Below are 19,934 nucleotides of genomic sequence, written 5' to 3'. Positions count from 1 at the left end.
AATACCAGAGACATACAGGCTGAGTCCCATACAGTTTCTATACCAGAGACATACAGGCTGAGTCCCATACAGTTTCTATACCAGAGACATACAGGCTGAGTCCCATACAGTTTCAATACCAGAGACATACAGGCTGAGTCCCATACAGTTTCTATACCAGAGACATCCAGGCTGAGTCCCATACAGTTTCTATACCAGAGACATACAGGCTGAGTCCCATACAGTTTCAATACCAGAGACATACAGGCTGAGTCCCATACAGTTTCTATACCAGAGACATCCAGGCTGAGTCCCATACAGTTTCTATACCAGAGACATACAGGCTGAGTCCCATACAGTTTCTATACCAGAGACATACAGGCTGAGTCCCATACAGTTTCAATACCAGAGACATACAGGCTGAGTCCCATACAGTTTCTATACCAGAGACATCCAGGCTGAGTCCCATACAGTTTCTATACCAGAGACATCCAGGCTGAGTCCCATACAGTTTCTATACCAGAGACATCCAGGCTGAGTCCCATACAGTTTCTATACCAGAGACATACAGGCTGAGTCCCATACAGTTTCAATACCAGAGACATACAGGCTGAGTCCCATACAGTTTCTATACCAGAGACATACAGGCTGAGTCCCATACAGTTTCTATACCAGAGACATACAGGCTGAGTCCCATACAGTTTCAATACCAGAGACATACAGGCTGAGTCCCATACAGTTTCTATACCAGAGACATCCAGGCTGAGTCCCATACAGTTTCTATACCAGAGACATCCAGGCTGAGTCCCATACAGTTTCTATACCAGAGACATACAGGCTGAGTCCCATACAGTTTCAATACCAGAGACATACAGGCTGAGTCCCATACAGTTTCTATACCAGAGACATACAGGCTGAGTCCCATACAGTTTCTATACCAGAGACATCCAGGCTGAGTCCCATACAGTTTCTATACCAGAGACATACAGGCTGAGTCCCATACAGTTTCTATACCAGAGACATCCAGGCTGAGTCCCATACAGTTTCTATACCAGAGACATACAGGCTGAGTCCCATACAGTTTCTATACCAGAGACATACAGGCTGAGTCCCATACAGTTTCTATACCAGAGACATCCAGGCTGAGTCCCATACAGTTTCTATACCAGAGACATACAGGCTGAGTCCCATACAGTTTCTATACCAGAGACATCCAGGCTGAGTCCCATACAGTTTCTATACCAGAGACATCCAGGCTGAGTCCCATACAGTTTCTATACCAGAGACATACAGGCTGAGTCCCATACAGTTTCTATACCAGAGACATCCAGGCTGAGTCCCATACAGTTTCTATACCAGAGACATCCAGGCTGAGTCCCATACAGTTTCTATACCAGAGACATACAGGCTGAGTCCCATACAGTTTCTATACCAGAGACATACAGGCTGAGTCCCATACAGTTTCTATACCAGAGACATCCAGGCTGAGTCCCATACAGTTTCTATACCAGAGACATCCAGGCTGAGTCCCATACAGTTTCTATACCAGAGACATCCAGGCTGAGTCCCATACAGTTTCTATACCAGAGACATACAGGCTGAGTCCCATACAGTTTCTATACCAGAGACATCCAGGCTGAGTCCCATACAGTTTCTATACCAGAGACATACAGGCTGAGTCCCATACAGTTTCTATACCAGAGACATACAGGCTGAGTCCCATACAGTTTCTATACCTGAGACATACAGGCTGAGTCCCATACAGTTTCAATACCAGAGACATCCAGGCTGAGTCCCATACAGTTTCTATACCAGAGACATCCAGGCTGAGTCCCATACAGTTTCAATACCAGAGACATACAGGCTGAGTCCCATACAGTTTCAATACCAGAGACATACAGGCTGAGTCCCATACAGTTTCTATACCAGAGACATACAGGCTGAGTCCCATACAGTTTCTATACCAGAGACATACAGGCTGAGTCCCATACAGTTTCTATACCAGAGACATACAGGCTGAGTCCCATACAGTTTCTATACCAGAGACATACAGGCTGAGTCCCATACAGTTTCTATACCAGAGACATACAGGCTGAGTCCCATACAGTTTCTATACCAGAGACATACAGGCTGAGTCCCATACAGTTTCAATACCAGAGACATACAGGCTGAGTCCCATACAGTTTCTATACCAGAGACATACAGGCTGAGTCCCATACAGTTTCTATACCAGAGACATACAGGCTGAGTCCCATACAGTTTCAATACCAGAGACATACAGGCTGAGTCCCATACAGTTTCTATACCAGAGACATCCAGGCTGAGTCCCATACAGTTTCTATACCAGAGACATACAGGCTGAGTCCCATACAGTTTCTATACCAGAGACATACAGGCTGAGTCCCATACAGTTTCTATACCAGAGACATCCAGGCTGAGTCCCATACAGTTTCTATACCAGAGACATCCAGGCTGAGTCCCATACAGTTTCAATACCAGAGACATACAGGCTGAGTCCCATACAGTTTCTATACCAGAGACATACAGGCTGAGTCCCATACAGTTTCAATACCAGAGACATACAGGCTGAGTCCCATACAGTTTCTATACCAGAGACATCCAGGCTGAGTCCCATACAGTTTCTATACCAGAGACATACAGGCTGAGTCCCATACAGTTTCTATACCAGAGACATACAGGCTGAGTCCCATACAGTTTCTATACCAGAGACATCCAGGCTGAGTCCCATACAGTTTCTATACCAGAGACATCCAGGCTGAGTCCCATACAGTTTCTATACCAGAGACATACAGGCTGAGTCCCATACAGTTTCTATACCAGAGACATACAGGCTGAGTCCCATACAGTTTCTATACCAGAGACATACAGGCTGAGTCCCATACAGTTTCTATACCAGAGACATACAGGCTGAGTCCCATACAGTTTCAATACCAGAGACATACAGGCTGAGTCCCATACAGTTTCTATACCAGAGACATACAGGCTGAGTCCCATACAGTTTCTATACCAGAGACATACAGGCTGAGTCCCATACAGTTTCTATACCAGAGACATACAGGCTGAGTCCCATACAGTTTCTATACCAGAGACATCCAGGCTGAGTCCCATACAGTTTCTATACCAGAGACATACAGGCTGAGTCCCATACAGTTTCTATACCAGAGACATACAGGCTGAGTCCCATACAGTTTCTATACCAGAGACATACAGGCTGAGTCCCATACAGTTTCTATACCAGAGACATCCAGGCTGAGTCCCATACAGTTTCTATACCAGAGACATCCAGGCTGAGTCCCATACAGTTTCTATACCAGAGACATACAGGCTGAGTCCCATACAGTTTCAATACCAGAGACATACAGGCTGAGTCCCATACAGTTTCTATACCAGAGACATACAGGCTGAGTCCCATACAGTTTCTATACCAGAGACATACAGGCTGAGTCCCATACAGTTTCTATACCAGAGACATACAGGCTGAGTCCCATACAGTTTCTATACCAGAGACATCCAGGCTGAGTCCCATACAGTTTCTATACCAGAGACATCCAGGCTGAGTCCCATACAGTTTCTATACCAGAGACATACAGGCTGAGTCCCATACAGTTTCTATACCAGAGACATACAGGCTGAGTCCCATACAGTTTCTATACCAGAGACATACAGGCTGAGTCCCATACAGTTTCAATACCAGAGACATCCAGGCTGAGTCCCATACAGTTTCTATACCAGAGACATCCAGGCTGAGTCCCATACAGTTTCTATACCAGAGACATCCAGGCTGAGTCCCATACAGTTTCTATACCAGAGACATACAGGCTGAGTCCCATACAGTTTCAATACCAGAGACATACAGGCTGAGTCCCATACAGTTTCTATACCAGAGACATACAGGCTGAGTCCCATACAGTTTCTATACCAGAGACATACAGGCTGAGTCCCATACAGTTTCTATACCAGAGACATACAGGCTGAGTCCCATACAGTTTCTATACCAGAGACATACAGGCTGAGTCCCATACAGTTTCTATACCAGAGACATCCAGGCTGAGTCCCATACAGTTTCAATACCAGAGACATACAGGCTGAGTCCCATACAGTTTCTATACCAGAGACATACAGGCTGAGTCCCATACAGTTTCTATACCAGAGACATCCAGGCTGAGTCCCATACAGTTTCTATACCAGAGACATCCAGGCTGAGTCCCATACAGTTTCTATACCAGAGACATACAGGCTGAGTCCCATACAGTTTCTATACCAGAGACATCCAGGCTGAGTCCCATACAGTTTCTATACCAGAGACATCCAGGCTGAGTCCCATACAGTTTCTATACCAGAGACATACAGGCTGAGTCCCATACAGTTTCTATACCAGAGACATACAGGCTGAGTCCCATACAGTTTCTATACCAGAGACATCCAGGCTGAGTCCCATACAGTTTCTATACCAGAGACATCCAGGCTGAGTCCCATACAGTTTCTATACCAGAGACATACAGGCTGAGTCCCATACAGTTTCAATACCAGAGACATACAGGCTGAGTCCCATACAGTTTCTATACCAGAGACATCCAGGCTGAGTCCCATACAGTTTCTATACCAGAGACATACAGGCTGAGTCCCATACAGTTTCTATACCAGAGACATACAGGCTGAGTCCCATACAGTTTCTATACCAGAGACATCCAGGCTGAGTCCCATACAGTTTCTATACCAGAGACATACAGGCTGAGTCCCATACAGTTTCTATACCAGAGACATACAGGCTGAGTCCCATACAGTTTCTATACCTGAGACATACAGGCTGAGTCCCATACAGTTTCAATACCAGAGACATCCAGGCTGAGTCCCATACAGTTTCTATACCAGAGACATACAGGCTGAGTCCCATACAGTTTCTATACCAGAGACATACAGGCTGAGTCCCATACAGTTTCAATACCAGAGACATACAGGCTGAGTCCCATACAGTTTCCATACCAGAGACATACAGGCTGAGTCCCATACAGTTTCTATACCAGAGACATACAGGCTGAGTCCCATACAGTTTCAATACCAGAGACATCCAGGCTGAGTCCCATACAGTTTCCATACCAGAGACATCCAGGCTGAGTCCCATACAGTTTCTATACCAGAGACATACAGGCTGAGTCCCATACAGTTTAATACCAGAGACATACAGGCTGAGTCCCATACAGTTTCTATACCAGAGACATACAGGCTGAGTCCCATACAGTTTCTATACCAGAGACATACAGGCTGAGTCCCATACAGTTCAATACCAGAGACATACAGGCTGAGTCCCATACAGTTTCCATACCAGAGACATACAGGCTGAGTCCCATACAGTTTCTATACCAGAGACATACAGGCTGAGTCCCATACAGTTTCTATACCAGAGACATACAGGCTGAGTCCCATACAGTTTCTATACCAGAGACATACAGGCTGAGTCCCATACAGTTTCTATACCAGAGACATCCAGGCTGAGTCCCATACAGTTTCTATACCAGAGACATCCAGGCTGAGTCCCATACAGTTTCTATACCAGAGACATACAGGCTGAGTCCCATACAGTTTCTATACCAGAGACATACAGGCTGAGTCCCATACAGTTTCTATACCAGAGACATACAGGCTGAGTCCCATACAGTTTCTATACCAGAGACATACAGGCTGAGTCCCATACAGTTTAATACCAGAGACATCCAGGCTGAGTCCCATACAGTTTCTATACCAGAGACATACAGGCTGAGTCCCATACAGTTTCTATACCAGAGACATCCAGGCTGAGTCCCATACAGTTTCTATACCAGAGACATACAGGCTGAGTCCCATACAGTTTCTATACCAGAGACATACAGGCTGAGTCCCATACAGTTTCTATACCAGAGACATACAGGCTGAGTCCCATACAGTTTCTATACCAGAGACATCCAGGCTGAGTCCCATACAGTTTCTATACCAGAGACATACAGGCTGAGTCCCATACAGTTTCTATGCCAGAGACATACAGGCTGAGTCCCATACAGTTTCTATACCAGAGACATCCAGGCTGAGTCCCATACAGTTTCTATACCAGAGACATACAGGCTGAGTCCCATACAGTTTCTATACCAGAGACATACAGGCTGAGTCCCATACAGTTTAATACCAGAGACATACAGGCTGAGTCCCATACAGTTTCCATACCAGAGACATACAGGCTGAGTCCCATACAGTTTCTATTCCAGAGACATACAGGCTGAGTCCCATACAGTTTAATACCAGAGACATCCAGGCTGAGTCCCATACAGTTTCTATACCAGAGACATCCAGGCTGAGTCCCATACAGTTTCTATACCAGAGACATACAGGCTGAGTCCCATACAGTTTCTATACCAGAGACATACAGGCTGAGTCCCATACAGTTTCTATACCAGAGACATCCAGGCTGAGTCCCATACAGTTTCTATACCAGAGACATCCAGGCTGAGTTCCATACAGTTTCTATACCAGAGACATACAGGCTGAGTCCCATACAGTTTCAATACCAGAGACATACAGGCTGAGTCCCATACAGTTTCTATACCAGAGACATCCAGGCTGAGTCCCATACAGTTTAATACCAGAGACATACAGGCTGAGTCCCATACAGTTTAATACCAGAGATATACAGGCTGAGTCCCATACAGTTTCTATACCAGAGACCTCCAAGCTTAGTCCCATACAGTTTCTATACCAGAGACATACAGGCTGAGTCCCACACAGTTTCTATACCAGAGACATCCAGGCTGAGTCCCATACAGTTTCTATACCAGACACATACAGGCTGAGTCCCATACAGTTTCTATACCAGAGACATACAGGCTGAGTCCCATACAGTTTAATACCAGAGACATACAGGCTGAGTCCCATACAGTTTAATACCAGAGACATCCAGGCTGAGTCCCATACAGTTTCTATACCAGAGACATCCAGGCTGAGTCCCATACAGTTTCTATACCAGAGACATCCAGGCTGAGTCCCATACAGTTTCTATACCAGAGACATACAGGCTGAGTCCCATACAGTTTAATACCAGAGACATCCAGGCTGAGTCCCATACAGTTTCTATACCAGAGACATCCAGGCTGAGTCCCATACAGTTTCTATGCCAGAGACATTCAGGCTGAGTCCCATACAGTTTCTAAACCAGAGACCTCCAGGCTGAGTCCCATACAGTTTCTATACCAGAGACATACAGGCTGAGTCCCATACAGTTTCTATACCAGAGACATACAGGCTGAGTCCCATACAGTTTCTAAACCTGAGACATCCAGGCTGAGTCCCATACAGTTTAATACCAGAGACATCCAGGCTGAGTCCCATACAGTTTCTATACCAGAGACATACAGGCTGAGTCCCACACAGTTTCTATACCAGAGACATCCAGGCTGAGTCCCATACAGTTTCTATACCAGACACATACAGGCTGAGTCCCATAAAGTTTAATACCAGAGACATACAGGCTGAGTCCCATACAGTTTCTATACCAGAGACATCCAGGCTGAGTCCCATACAGTTCAATTTCCAGAGACATACAGGCTGAGTCCCATACAGTTTCTATACCAGAGACATTCAGGCTGAGTCCCATACAGTTTCTATACCAGAGACATCCAGGCTGAGTCCCATACAGTTTCTATACCAGAGACATCCAGGCTGAGTCCCATACAGTTTCTATACCAGAGACATCCAGGCTGAGTCCCATACAGTTTCTATGCCAGAGACATACAGGCTGAGTCCCATACAGTTTAATACCAGAGACATCCAGGCTGAGTCCCATACAGTTTCTATATCAGAGACATCCAGGCTGAGTCCCATACAGTTTCTATACCAGAGACATACAGGCTGAGTCCCATACAGTTTCTAAACCTGAGAGATAAAGGCTGAGTCCCATACAGTTTAATACCAGAGACATCCAGGATGAGTCCCATACAGTTTCTATACCAGAGACATCCAGGCTGAGTCCCATACAGTTTCTATACCAGAGACATCCAGGCTGAGTCCCATACAGTTCAATACCAGAGACATCCAGGCTGAGTCCCATACAGTTTCTATACCTGAGAGATACAGGCTGAGTCCCATACAGTTTCTATACAAGAGACATACAGGCTGAGTCCCATACAGTTTCTATACCTGAGACATACAGGCTGAGTCCCATACAGTTTAATACCAGAGACATCCAGGCTGAGTCCCATACAGTTTCTATACCAGAGACATCCAGGCTGAGTCCCATACAGTTTCTATGCCAGAGACATACAGGCTGAGTCCCATACAGTTTCTATACCTGAGACATCCAGGCTGAGTCCCATACAGTTTCTATACCAGAGACATCCAGGCTGAGTCCCATACAGTTTCTATACCAGAGACATACAGGCTGAGTCCCATACAGTTTCAATACCAGAGACATACAGGCTGAGTCCCATACAGTTTCTATACCAGAGACATCCAGGCTGAGTCCCATACAGTTTCTATACCAGAGACATCCAGGCTGAGTCCCATACAGTTTCTATACCAGAGACATACAGGCTGAGTCCCATACAGTTTCTATACCAGAGACATCCAGGCTGAGTCCCATACAGTTTCTATACCAGAGACATCCAGGCTGAGTCCCATACAGTTTCTATACCAGAGACATACAGGCTGAGTCCCATACAGTTTCTATACCTGAGACATACAGGCTGAGTCCCATATAGTTTAATACCAGAGACATCCAGGCTGAGTCCCATACAGTTTCTATACCAGAGACATACAGGCTGAGTCCCATACAGTTCAATACCAGAGACATACAGGCTGAGTCCCATACAGTTTCCATACCAGAGACATACAGGCTGAGTCCCATACAGTTTCTATACCAGAGACATACAGGCTGAGTCCCATACAGTTTAATACCAGAGACATCCAGGCTGAGTCCCATACAGTTTCTATACCAGAGACATCCAGGCTGAGTCCCATACAGTTTCTATACCTGAGACATACAGGCTGAGTCCCATATAGTTTAATACCAGAGACATCCAGGCTGAGTCCCATACAGTTTCTATACCAGAGACATCCAGGCTGAGTCCCATACAGTTTCTATACCAGAGACATTCAGGCTGAGTCCCATACAGTTTCTATACCAGAGACATTCAGGCTGAGTCCCATACAGTTTCTATACCAGAGACATCCAGGCTGAGTCCCATACAGTTTCTATACCAGAGACATCCAGGCTGAGTCCCATACAGTTTCTATACCAGAGACATCCAGGCTGAGTCCCATACAGTTTCTATACCAGAGACATACAGGCTGAGTCCCATACAGTTTCTATACAAGAGACATACAGGCTGAGTCCCATACAGTTTCTATACCAGAGACATCCAGGCTGAGTCCCATACAGTTTCAATACCAGAGACATCCAGGCTGAGTCCCATACAGTTTCAATACCAGAGACATCCAGGCTGAGTCCCATACAGTTTCTATGCCAGAGACATACAGGCTGAGTCCCATAGAGTTTCTATACCAGAGACATACAGGCTGAGTCCCATACAGTTTCTATACCAGAGACATACAGGCTGAGTCCCATACAGTTTCTATACCAGAGACATACAGGCTGAGTCCCATACAGTTTCAATACCAGAGACATACAGGCTGAGTCCCATACAGTTTCTATACCAGAGACATACAGGCTGAGTCCCATACAGTTTCTATACCAGAGACATACAGGCTGAGTCCCATACAGTTTCTATACCAGAGACATACAGGCTGAGTCCCATACAGTTTCTATACCAGAGACATCCAGGCTGAGTCCCATACAGTTTCTATACCAGAGACATCCAGGCTGAGTCCCATACAGTTTCTATACCAGAGACATCCAGGCTGAGTCCCATACAGTTTCTATACCAGAGACATCCAGGCTGAGTCCCATACAGTTTCTATACCAGAGACATCCAGGCTGAGTCCCATACAGTTTCTATACCTGAGACATACAGGCTGAGTCCCATACAGTTTCAATACCAGAGACATACAGGCTGAGTCCCATACAGTTTCTATACCAGAGACATACAGGCTGAGTCCCATACAGTTTCAATACCAGAGACATACAGGCTGAGTCCCATACAGTTTCAATACCAGAGACATACAGGCTGAGTCCCATACAGTTTCTATACCAGAGACATCCAGGCTGAGTCCCATACAGTTTCTATACCAGAGACATACAGGCTGAGTCCCATACAGTTTTATACCAGAGACATCCAGGCTGAGTCCCATACAGTTTCTATACCAGAGACATCCAGGCTGAGTCCCATACAGTTTCTATACCAGAGACATACAGGCTGAGTCCCATACAGTTTCTATACCAGAGACATCCAGGCTGAGTCCCATACAGTTTAATGCCAGAGACATCCAGGCTGAGTCCCATACAGTTTCTATACCAGAGACATACAGGCTGAGTCCCATACTGTTTCTATGCCAGAGACATACAGGCTGAGTCCCATACAGTTTCTAAACCAGAGACATCCAGGCTGAGTCCCATACAGTTTCTATACCAGAGACATCCAGGCTGAGTCCCATACAGTTTCTATACCAGAGACATCCAGGCTGAGTCCCATACAGTTTCTAAACCAGAGACATCCAGGCTGAGTCCCACACAGTTTCAATACCAGAGACATCCAGGCTGAGTCCCATACAGTTTCTATACCAGAGACATACAGGCTGAGTCCCATACAGTTTCTATACCAGAGACATACAGGCTGAGTCCCATACAGTTTCTATACCAGAGACATACAGGCTGAGTCCCATAAAGTTTAATACCAGAGACATACAGGCTGAGTCCCATACAGTTTCTATACCAGAGACATTCAGGCTGAGTCCCATACAGTTTCTATACCAGAGACATCCAGGCTGAGTCCCATACAGTTTCTATACCAGAGACATCCAGGCTGAGTCCCATACAGTTTCTATACCAGAGACATCCAGGCTGAGTCCCATACAGTTTCTATACCAGAGACATCCAGGCTGAGTCCCATACAGTTTCTATACCAGAGACATCCAGGCTGAGTCCCATACAGTTTCTATGCCAGAGACATCCAGGCTGAGTCCCATACAGTTTCAATACCAGAGACATCCAGGCTGAGTCCCATACAGTTTCTATATCAGAGACATACAGGCTGAGTCCCATACAGTTTCTATACCAGAGACATACAGGATGAGTCCCATACAGTTTCTAAACCAGAGACATCAAGGCTGAGTCCCATACAGTTTCAATACCAGAGACATCCAGGCTGAGTCCCATACAGTTTCTATACCAGAGAGATACAGGCTGAGTCCCATACAGTTTCTATACCAGAGACATACAGGCTGAGTCCCATACAGTTTCTATACCAGAGACATACAGGCTGAGTCCCATACAGTTTCTATACCAGAGACATACAGGCTGAGTCCCATACAGTTTCTATACCAGAGACATACAGGCTGAGTCCCATACAGTTTCTATACCAGAGACATCCAGGCTGAGTCCCATACAGTTTCAATACCAGAGACATCCAGGCTGAGTCCCATACAGTTTCAATACCAGAGACATCCAGGCTGAGTCCCATACAGTTTCTATACCAGAGACATTCAGGCTGAGTCCCATACAGTTTCTATACCAGAGACATCCAGGCTGAGTCCCATACAGTTTCTATACCAGAGACATCCAGGCTGAGTCCCATACAGTTTCTATACCAGAGACATCCAGGCTGAGTCCCATACAGTTTCTATACCAGAGACATCCAGGCTGAGTCCCATACAGTTTCTATGCCAGAGACATACAGGCTGAGTCCCATACAGTTTAATACCAGAGACATCCAGGCTGAGTCCCATACAGTTTCTATATCAGAGACATCCAGGCTGAGTCCCATACAGTTTCTATACCAGAGACATACAGGCTGAGTCCCATACAGTTTCTAAACCTGAGAGATAAAGGCTGAGTCCCATACAGTTTAATACCAGAGACATCCAGGATGAGTCCCATACAGTTTCTATACCAGAGACATCCAGGCTGAGTCCCATACAGTTTCTATACCAGAGACATCCAGGCTGAGTCCCATACAGTTCAATACCAGAGACATCCAGGCTGAGTCCCATACAGTTTCTATACCTGAGAGATACAGGCTGAGTCCCATACAGTTTCTATACCAGAGACATACAGGCTGAGTCCCATACAGTTTCTATACCTGAGACATACAGGCTGAGTCCCATATAGTTTAATACCAGAGACATCCAGGCTGAGTCCCATACAGTTTCTATACCAGAGACATCCAGGCTGAGTCCCATACAGTTTCTATGCCAGAGACATACAGGCTGAGTCCCATACAGTTTCTATACCTGAGACATCCAGGCTGAGTCCCATACAGTTTCTATACCAGAGACATCCAGGCTGAGTCCCATACAGTTTCTATACCAGAGACATACAGGCTGAGTCCCATACAGTTTCAATACCAGAGTCATACAGGCTGAGTCCCATACAGTTTCTATACCAGAGACATCCAGGCTGAGTCCCATACAGTTTCTATACCAGAGACATCCAGGCTGAGTCCCATACAGTTTCTATACCAGAGACATACAGGCTGAGTCCCATACAGTTTCTATACCAGAGACATCCAGGCTGAGTCCCATACAGTTTCTATACCAGAGACATCCAGGCTGAGTCCCATACAGTTTCTATACCAGAGACATACAGGCTGAGTCCCATACAGTTTCCATACCAGAGACATACAGGCTGAGTCCCATACAGTTTCTATAACAGAGACATACAGGCTGAGTCCCATACAGTTTAATACCAGAGACATCCAGGCTGAGTCCCATACAGTTTCTATACCAGAGACATCCAGGCTGAGTCCCATACAGTTTCTATACCTGAGACATACAGGCATAGTCCCATATAGTTTAATACCAGAGACATCCAGGCTGAGTCCCATACAGTTTCTATACCAGAGACATCCAGGCTGAGTCCCATACAGTTTCTATACCAGAGACATCCAGGCTGAGTCCCATACAGTTTCTATACCAGAGACATACAGGCTGAGTCCCATACAGTTTCTATACCAGAGACATACAGGCTGAGTCCCATATAGTTTAATACCAGAGACATCCAGGCTGAGTCCCATACAGTTTCTATACCAGAGACATACAGGCTGAGTCCCATACAGTTCAATACCAGAGACATACAGGCTGAGTCCCATACAGTTTCCATACCAGAGACATACAGGCTGAGTCCCATACAGTTTCTATACCAGAGACATACAGGCTGAGTCCCATACAGTTTAATACCAGAGACATCCAGGCTGAGTCCCATACAGTTTCTATACCAGAGACATCCAGGCTGAGTCCCATACAGTTTCTATACCAGAGACATCCAGGCTGAGTCCCATACAGTTTCTATACCAGAGACATACAGGCTGAGTCCCATACAGTTTCTATACCAGAGACATCCAGGCTGAGTCCCATACAGTTTCTATACCAGAGACATCCAGGCTGAGTCCCATACAGTTTCTATACCAGAGACATACAGGCTGAGTCCCATACAGTTTCTATACCAGAGACATCCAGGCTGAGTCCCATACAGTTTAATAGCAGAGACATCCAGGCTGAGTCCCATACAGTTTCTATACCAGAGACATACAGGCTGAGTCCCATACAGTTTAATACCAGAGACATAAAGGCTGAGTCCCATACAGTTTCTATACCAGAGACATACAGGCTGAGTCCCATACAGTTTCTATACCAGAGACATCCAGGCTGAGTCCCATACAGTTTCTATACCAGAGACATACAGGCTGAGTCCCATACCGTTTCTATACCAGACACATAAAGCCTGAGTCCCATACAGTTTAATACCAGAGACATACAGGCTGAGTCCCATACAGTTTCTATTACAGAGACATACAGGCTGAGTCCCATACAGTTTCTATACCAGAGACATCCAGGCTGAGTCCCATACAGTTTCTATACCAGAGACATCCAGGCTGAGTCCCATACAGTTTCTATACCAGAGACATACAGGCTGAGTCCCATACAGTTTAATACCAGAGACATACAGGCTGAGTCCCATACAGTTTCTATACCAGAGACATACAGGCTGAGTCCCATACAGTTTCTATACCAGAGACATACAGGCTGAGTCCCATACAGTTTCTATACCAGAGACATACAGGCTGAGTCCCAAAGGGTACCCTATTGCCTATAAAGTCTACTACTTTTGACCAGGACCTATAGGGCTTTTGCAGACAAGAAGGTCACCTCCGCCATACAGCCTAGGGTTTAATGATCTCTAAATGATTGATCACAATCACCAGGGTGTAATTCTCTCCCACTGTGTGACAAAGGGGGCACCTCATCGTCACAGAAAGGCTAAGAACAGTTACACAGCGCTAGAGAGGAACACCCAACTACCTCATCCTCATATTGTTATCTGTGTTCTTGCTCTTTTGCACCCCAGTATCTCTACTTACACGTCTATCACTCCAGGGTTAATTGCTAAATTGTAAATTTTCTCACCACCATGGCCTATTTATTGCCTTTACCTCTCTACTCTTCTACATTTGCACAGACTGTATATAGATTTTTCTATTGTGTTATTGACTGTACGTTTGTTTATTCCATGTGTAACTCTGTGTTGTTGTTTTTGTCGCACTGCTTTGCTTTATCTTGGCCAGGTCGCATTTGTAAATGAGAACTTGTTCTCAACTAGCCTACCTGGTTAAATAAAGGTGAAATATATATATATACAAAATAGCTATTTTCTTTGGACTCTCTGCTCTTGGTCTCAGATGTTCAGCAGATCTAGTGACATCATCTTCCACCTGAGGTAACCTTGCCTGTCTATTATCTATCATTTACCCCTACCTACAGTATACTGCTGTTACTGTCTATTATCTATCCTTTACCCCTACCTACAGTATACTGCTGTTACTGTCTATTATCTATCCTTTACCCCTACCTACAGTATACTGCTGTTACTGTCTATGATCTATCCTTTACCCCTACCTACAGTATACTGCTGTTACTGTCTATTATCTATCCTTTACCCCTACCTACAGTATACTGCTGTTACTGTCTATTATCTATCCTTTACCCCTACCTACAGTATACTGCTGCTACTGTCTATTATCTATCCTGTTGCCTAGTCACTTTACCCCTACCTATATGTACAGTACATAGCTACCTCAATTACCTCGTACCCCTGCACATCCAATCAGTACTGGTACTCTCTTTGTACACTGCTCCAAAAAATTAAGGGAACACTAAAATAACACATCCTAGATCTGAATGAATGAAATAATCTTATTGAATACTTTTTTCTTTACATAGTTGAATGTGCTGACAACAAAATCACACAAAAATAATCAATGGAAATCCAATTTATCAACCCATGGAGGTCTGGATTTGGAGTCACACTCAAAATTAAAGTGGAAAACCACACTACAGGCTGATCCAACTTTGATGTAATGTCCTTAAAACAAGTCAAAATGAGGCTCAGTAGTGTGTGTGGCCTCCACGTGCCTGTATGACCTCCCTACAATCCCTGGGCATGCTCCTGATGAGGTGGCGGATGGTCTCCTGAGGGATCTCCTCCCAGACCTGGACTAAAGCATCCGCCAACTCCTGGACAGTCTGTGGTGCAACATGGCGTTGGTGGATGGAGCGAGACATGATGTCCCAGATGTGCTCAATTGGATTCAGGTCTGGGGAACGGGCAGGTCAGTCCATAGCATCAATGCCTTCCTCTTGCAGGAACTGCTGACACACTCCAGCCACATGTGGTCTAGCATTGTCTTGCATTAGGAGGAACCCAGGGCCAACCGCACCAGCATATGGTCTCACAAGGGGTCTGAGGATCTCATCTCGGTACCTAATGGCAGTCAGGCTACCTCTGGCGAGCACATGGAGGGCTGTGCGGCCCCCCAAAGAAATGCCACCCCACACCATGACTGACCCACCGCCAAACCGGTCATGCTGGAGGATGTTGCAGGCAGCAGAACGTTCTCTACAGCGTCTCCAGACTCTGTCACGTCTGTCACGTGCTCAGTGTGAACCTGCTTTCATCTGTGAAGAGCACAGGGCGCCAGTGGCGAATTTGCCAATCTTGGTGTTCTCTGGCAAATGCCAAACGTCCTGCACGGTGTTGGGCTGTAAGCACAACCCCCACCTGTGGACGTCGGGCCCTCATACCACCCTCATGGAGTCTGTTTCTGACCATTTGAGCAGACACATGCACATTTGTGGCCTGCTGGAGGTCATTTTGCAGGGCTCTGGCAGTGCTCCTCCTGCTCCTCCTTGCACAAAGGCGGAGGTAGCGGTCCTGCTGCTGGGTTGTTTCCCTCCTACGGCCTCCTCCACGTCTCCTGATGTACTGGCCTGTCTCCTGGTAGCGCCTCCATGCTCTGGACACTACGCTGACAGACACAGCGAACCTTCTTGCCACAGCTCGCATTGATGTGCCATCCTGGATGAGCTGCACTACCTGAGCCACTTGTGTGGGTTGTAGACTCCGTCTCATGCTACCATTAGAGTGAAAGCACCGCCAGCATTCAAAAGTGACCAAAACATCAGCCAGGAAGCATAGGAACTGAGATGTGGTCTGTGGTCACCACCTGCACAACCACTCCTTTATTGGGGGTGTCTTGCTAATTGCCTATAATTTCCACCCGTTTTGTCTATTCCATTTGTACAGCATGTGCATGTGAAATTTAGCATACAGCATGTGAAATTTATTGTCAATCAGTGTTGCTTCCTAAGTGGACAGTTTGATTTCACAGAAGTGTGATTGACTTGGAGTTCCCTGTAGCTCAGTTGGTAGAGCATGGTGTTTGCAACGCCAGGGTTGTGGGTTCGATTCCCACGGGGGGCCAGCACAGGAAAAAAATGTATGAAATTGTATGAAATGTATTGCTACTGTAAGTCGCTCTGGATAAGAGCGTCTGCTAAATGACTTAAATGTAAAATGAGTTACATTGTGTTCCCTTTATTTTTTTGAGCAGTGTATATAGCCATGTTATTACCTCGTACCACTGCACATCGACCTGGTAATGGTACTCCCTGTATAAAGCCATGTTATTTTCTACTTCCTGTATATAGCCATGTTATTTTCTACTTCCTGTATATAGCCATGTTATTGTCTACTTCCTATATATAGCCATGTTATTTTCTACTCCCTGTATATAGCCATGTTATTTTCTACTTCCTGTATATAGCCATGTTATTTTCTACTTCCTGTATATAGCCATGTTATTGTCTACTTCCTGTATATAGCCATGTTATTTTCCACTCCCTGTATATAGCCATGTTATTTTCTACTCCCTGTATATAGCCATGTTAATTTCTACTCCCTGTATATAGCCATGTTATTTTCTACTTCCTGTATATAACCATGTTATTTTCTACTTCCTGTATATAGCCATGTTCTTTTCTACTTCCTGTATATAACCATGTTATTTTCTACTTCCTGTATATAGCCATGTTATTTTCTACTTCCTGTATATAGCCATGTTATTTTCTACTCCCTGTATATAGTCATGTTATTTTCTACTCCCTGTATATAGCCATGTTATTTTCTACTTCCTGTATATAGCCATGTTATTTTCTACTTCCTGTATATAGCCATGTTATTTTCTACTCTTTTGTCATTCATTGATCATTGTGTATTTATTCCTTGTGTCACGATTTCTATCTTCATTCATTCATTCATTCATTCAACTGTTGATTCTTCAGCTGTTTCTGTCTGGGTCAGGTTGTCTCTGAGACTCTGTGATACTGTTAAAGGTGGCTGTTCCCAGGGTTTTATCTCTGAGCTTCTGTGTTAAAGGTGACTGAGTGATGGGCTCTCCTTTGGTCTGTAACCCTCCTCCTGCGATGACAGACACACACACACACTGTGAGACACACAGATACACACTGTGACACACACACACACACACACACACACACACACACACTGAGACACACACACGGTGAGACACACTGAGACACACACACTGTGAGAAACTGTGACACACACACACACATGCGCTGACAGACAAACAGACAATGGCAGGGGTATAAGTTCCCAGTGAAGCTAAGTCCTTTTGTAGCTTACTGTAATAGAATCTGCTTAGAGGAGAGATAACCTCCTGTACACGGCAGATAGAAAAGGAGAGAGAGATGTACAGGAAGATAAAGACTGTACAGGTCAGATAGAAAGGGAGAGAGAGATGTACAGGAAGATAAAGACTATACAGGGCAGATAGAGAGATGTACAGGAAGATAAAGACTGTACAGGGCAGATAGAGAGATGTACAGGAAGATAAAGACTATACATGGCAGATAGAGAGATGTACAGGAAGATAAAGACTGTACACGGCAGATAGAAAGGGAGAGAGAGATGTACAGGAAGATAAAGACTATACGTGGCAGATAGAGAGATGTACAGGAAGATAAAGACTGTACAATGCAGATAGAGAGATGTACAGGAAGATAAAGACTGTACAAGGCAGATGGAGAGATGTACAGGAAGATAAAGACTGTACGTGGCAGATAGAGAGATGTACAGGAAGATAAAGACTGTGCAGGGCAGATAGAGATGTACAGGAAGATAAAGACTGTACAGGGCAGATATGTACAGTTGAAGTCTAAAGTTTACATACACTTAGTCATTAAAACTCGTTTTTCAACCACTCCACACATTTCTTGTGAACAAATTATAGTTTTGGCATGTCGGTTAGGACATCTACTTTGTGCATGACACAAGTAATTTTTCCAACAATTGTTTATAGACAGATTACTTCACTGTATCACAATTCCAGTGGGTCAGAAGTTTACATACACTAAGTTGACTGTGCTTTTAAACAGCTTGGAAAATTACAGAAAAGGATGTCATGGCTTTAGAAGCTTCTGATAGGCTAATTGACATCATTTGAGTCAATTGGAGGTGTACCTGTGGATGTATTTCAAGGCCTACCTTCAAACTCAGTGCCTCTTTGCTTGACATCATGGGAAAATCTAAAGAAATCAGCGAAGACCTCAGAAAAAAAATTGTAGACCTCCACAAGCCTGGTTCATCCTTGGGAGCAATTTCCAAATGCCTGAAGGTACCCCATTCATCTGTACAAACAATAGTACGCAAGTATTAACACCATGGGACCACGCAGCCGTCATACCGCTCAGGAAGGAGACTCGTTCTGTCTCATAGAGATGAACGTACTTTGGTACGAAAAGTGCAAATCAATCCCAGAACAACAGCAAAGGACCTTGTGAAGATGCTGGAGGAAGCAGGTACGAAATTATCTATAGCCATAGTAAAAGGAGTCCTATATCGACATAACGTGAAAGGCTGCTCAGCAAGAAAGAAGCCACTGCTCCAAAACCGCCATAAAAAAGCCAAAAATACACTTTTTTGGAGAAATGTCCTCTGGTCTGATGAAACAAAGATAGAACTGTTTGGCCATAATGACCATCGTTATGCTTGGAGGAAAAAGGGGGAGGCTTGCAAGCTAAAGAACACCATCCCAACCGTGAAGCACGGGGGTGGCAGCATGTTGTGGGGGTGCTTTGTTGCAGGAGGGACTGGTGCATGTCACAAAATAGATGGCATCGTGAGGAAGGAAAATGATTTGGATATATTGAAGCAACATCTCAAGATATCAGTCAGGAAGTTAAAGCTTGGTCGCAAATGGGTCTTCCAAATGGACAATGACCCCAAGCATACTTCCAAAGTTGTGGCAAAATGGCTTAAGGACAACAAAGTCAAGGTATTGGAGTGGCCATCACAAAGCCCTGACCTCAATCCCATAGAAAATGTGTGGGCAGAACTGAAAAAGCGTGTGCGAGGAAGGAGACCTACAATCCTGACTCAGTTACACCAGCTCTGTCAGGAGGAATGGGCCAAAATTCACCCAACTTATTGTGAGAAGCTTGTG

This window comes from Salmo salar, chromosome ssa14 (assembly GCF_905237065.1).
Source record: "Salmo salar chromosome ssa14, Ssal_v3.1, whole genome shotgun sequence".
Taxonomy (NCBI): Eukaryota; Metazoa; Chordata; class Actinopteri; order Salmoniformes; family Salmonidae; genus Salmo; species Salmo salar.
This window is presented reverse-complemented; position numbering follows the sequence as displayed.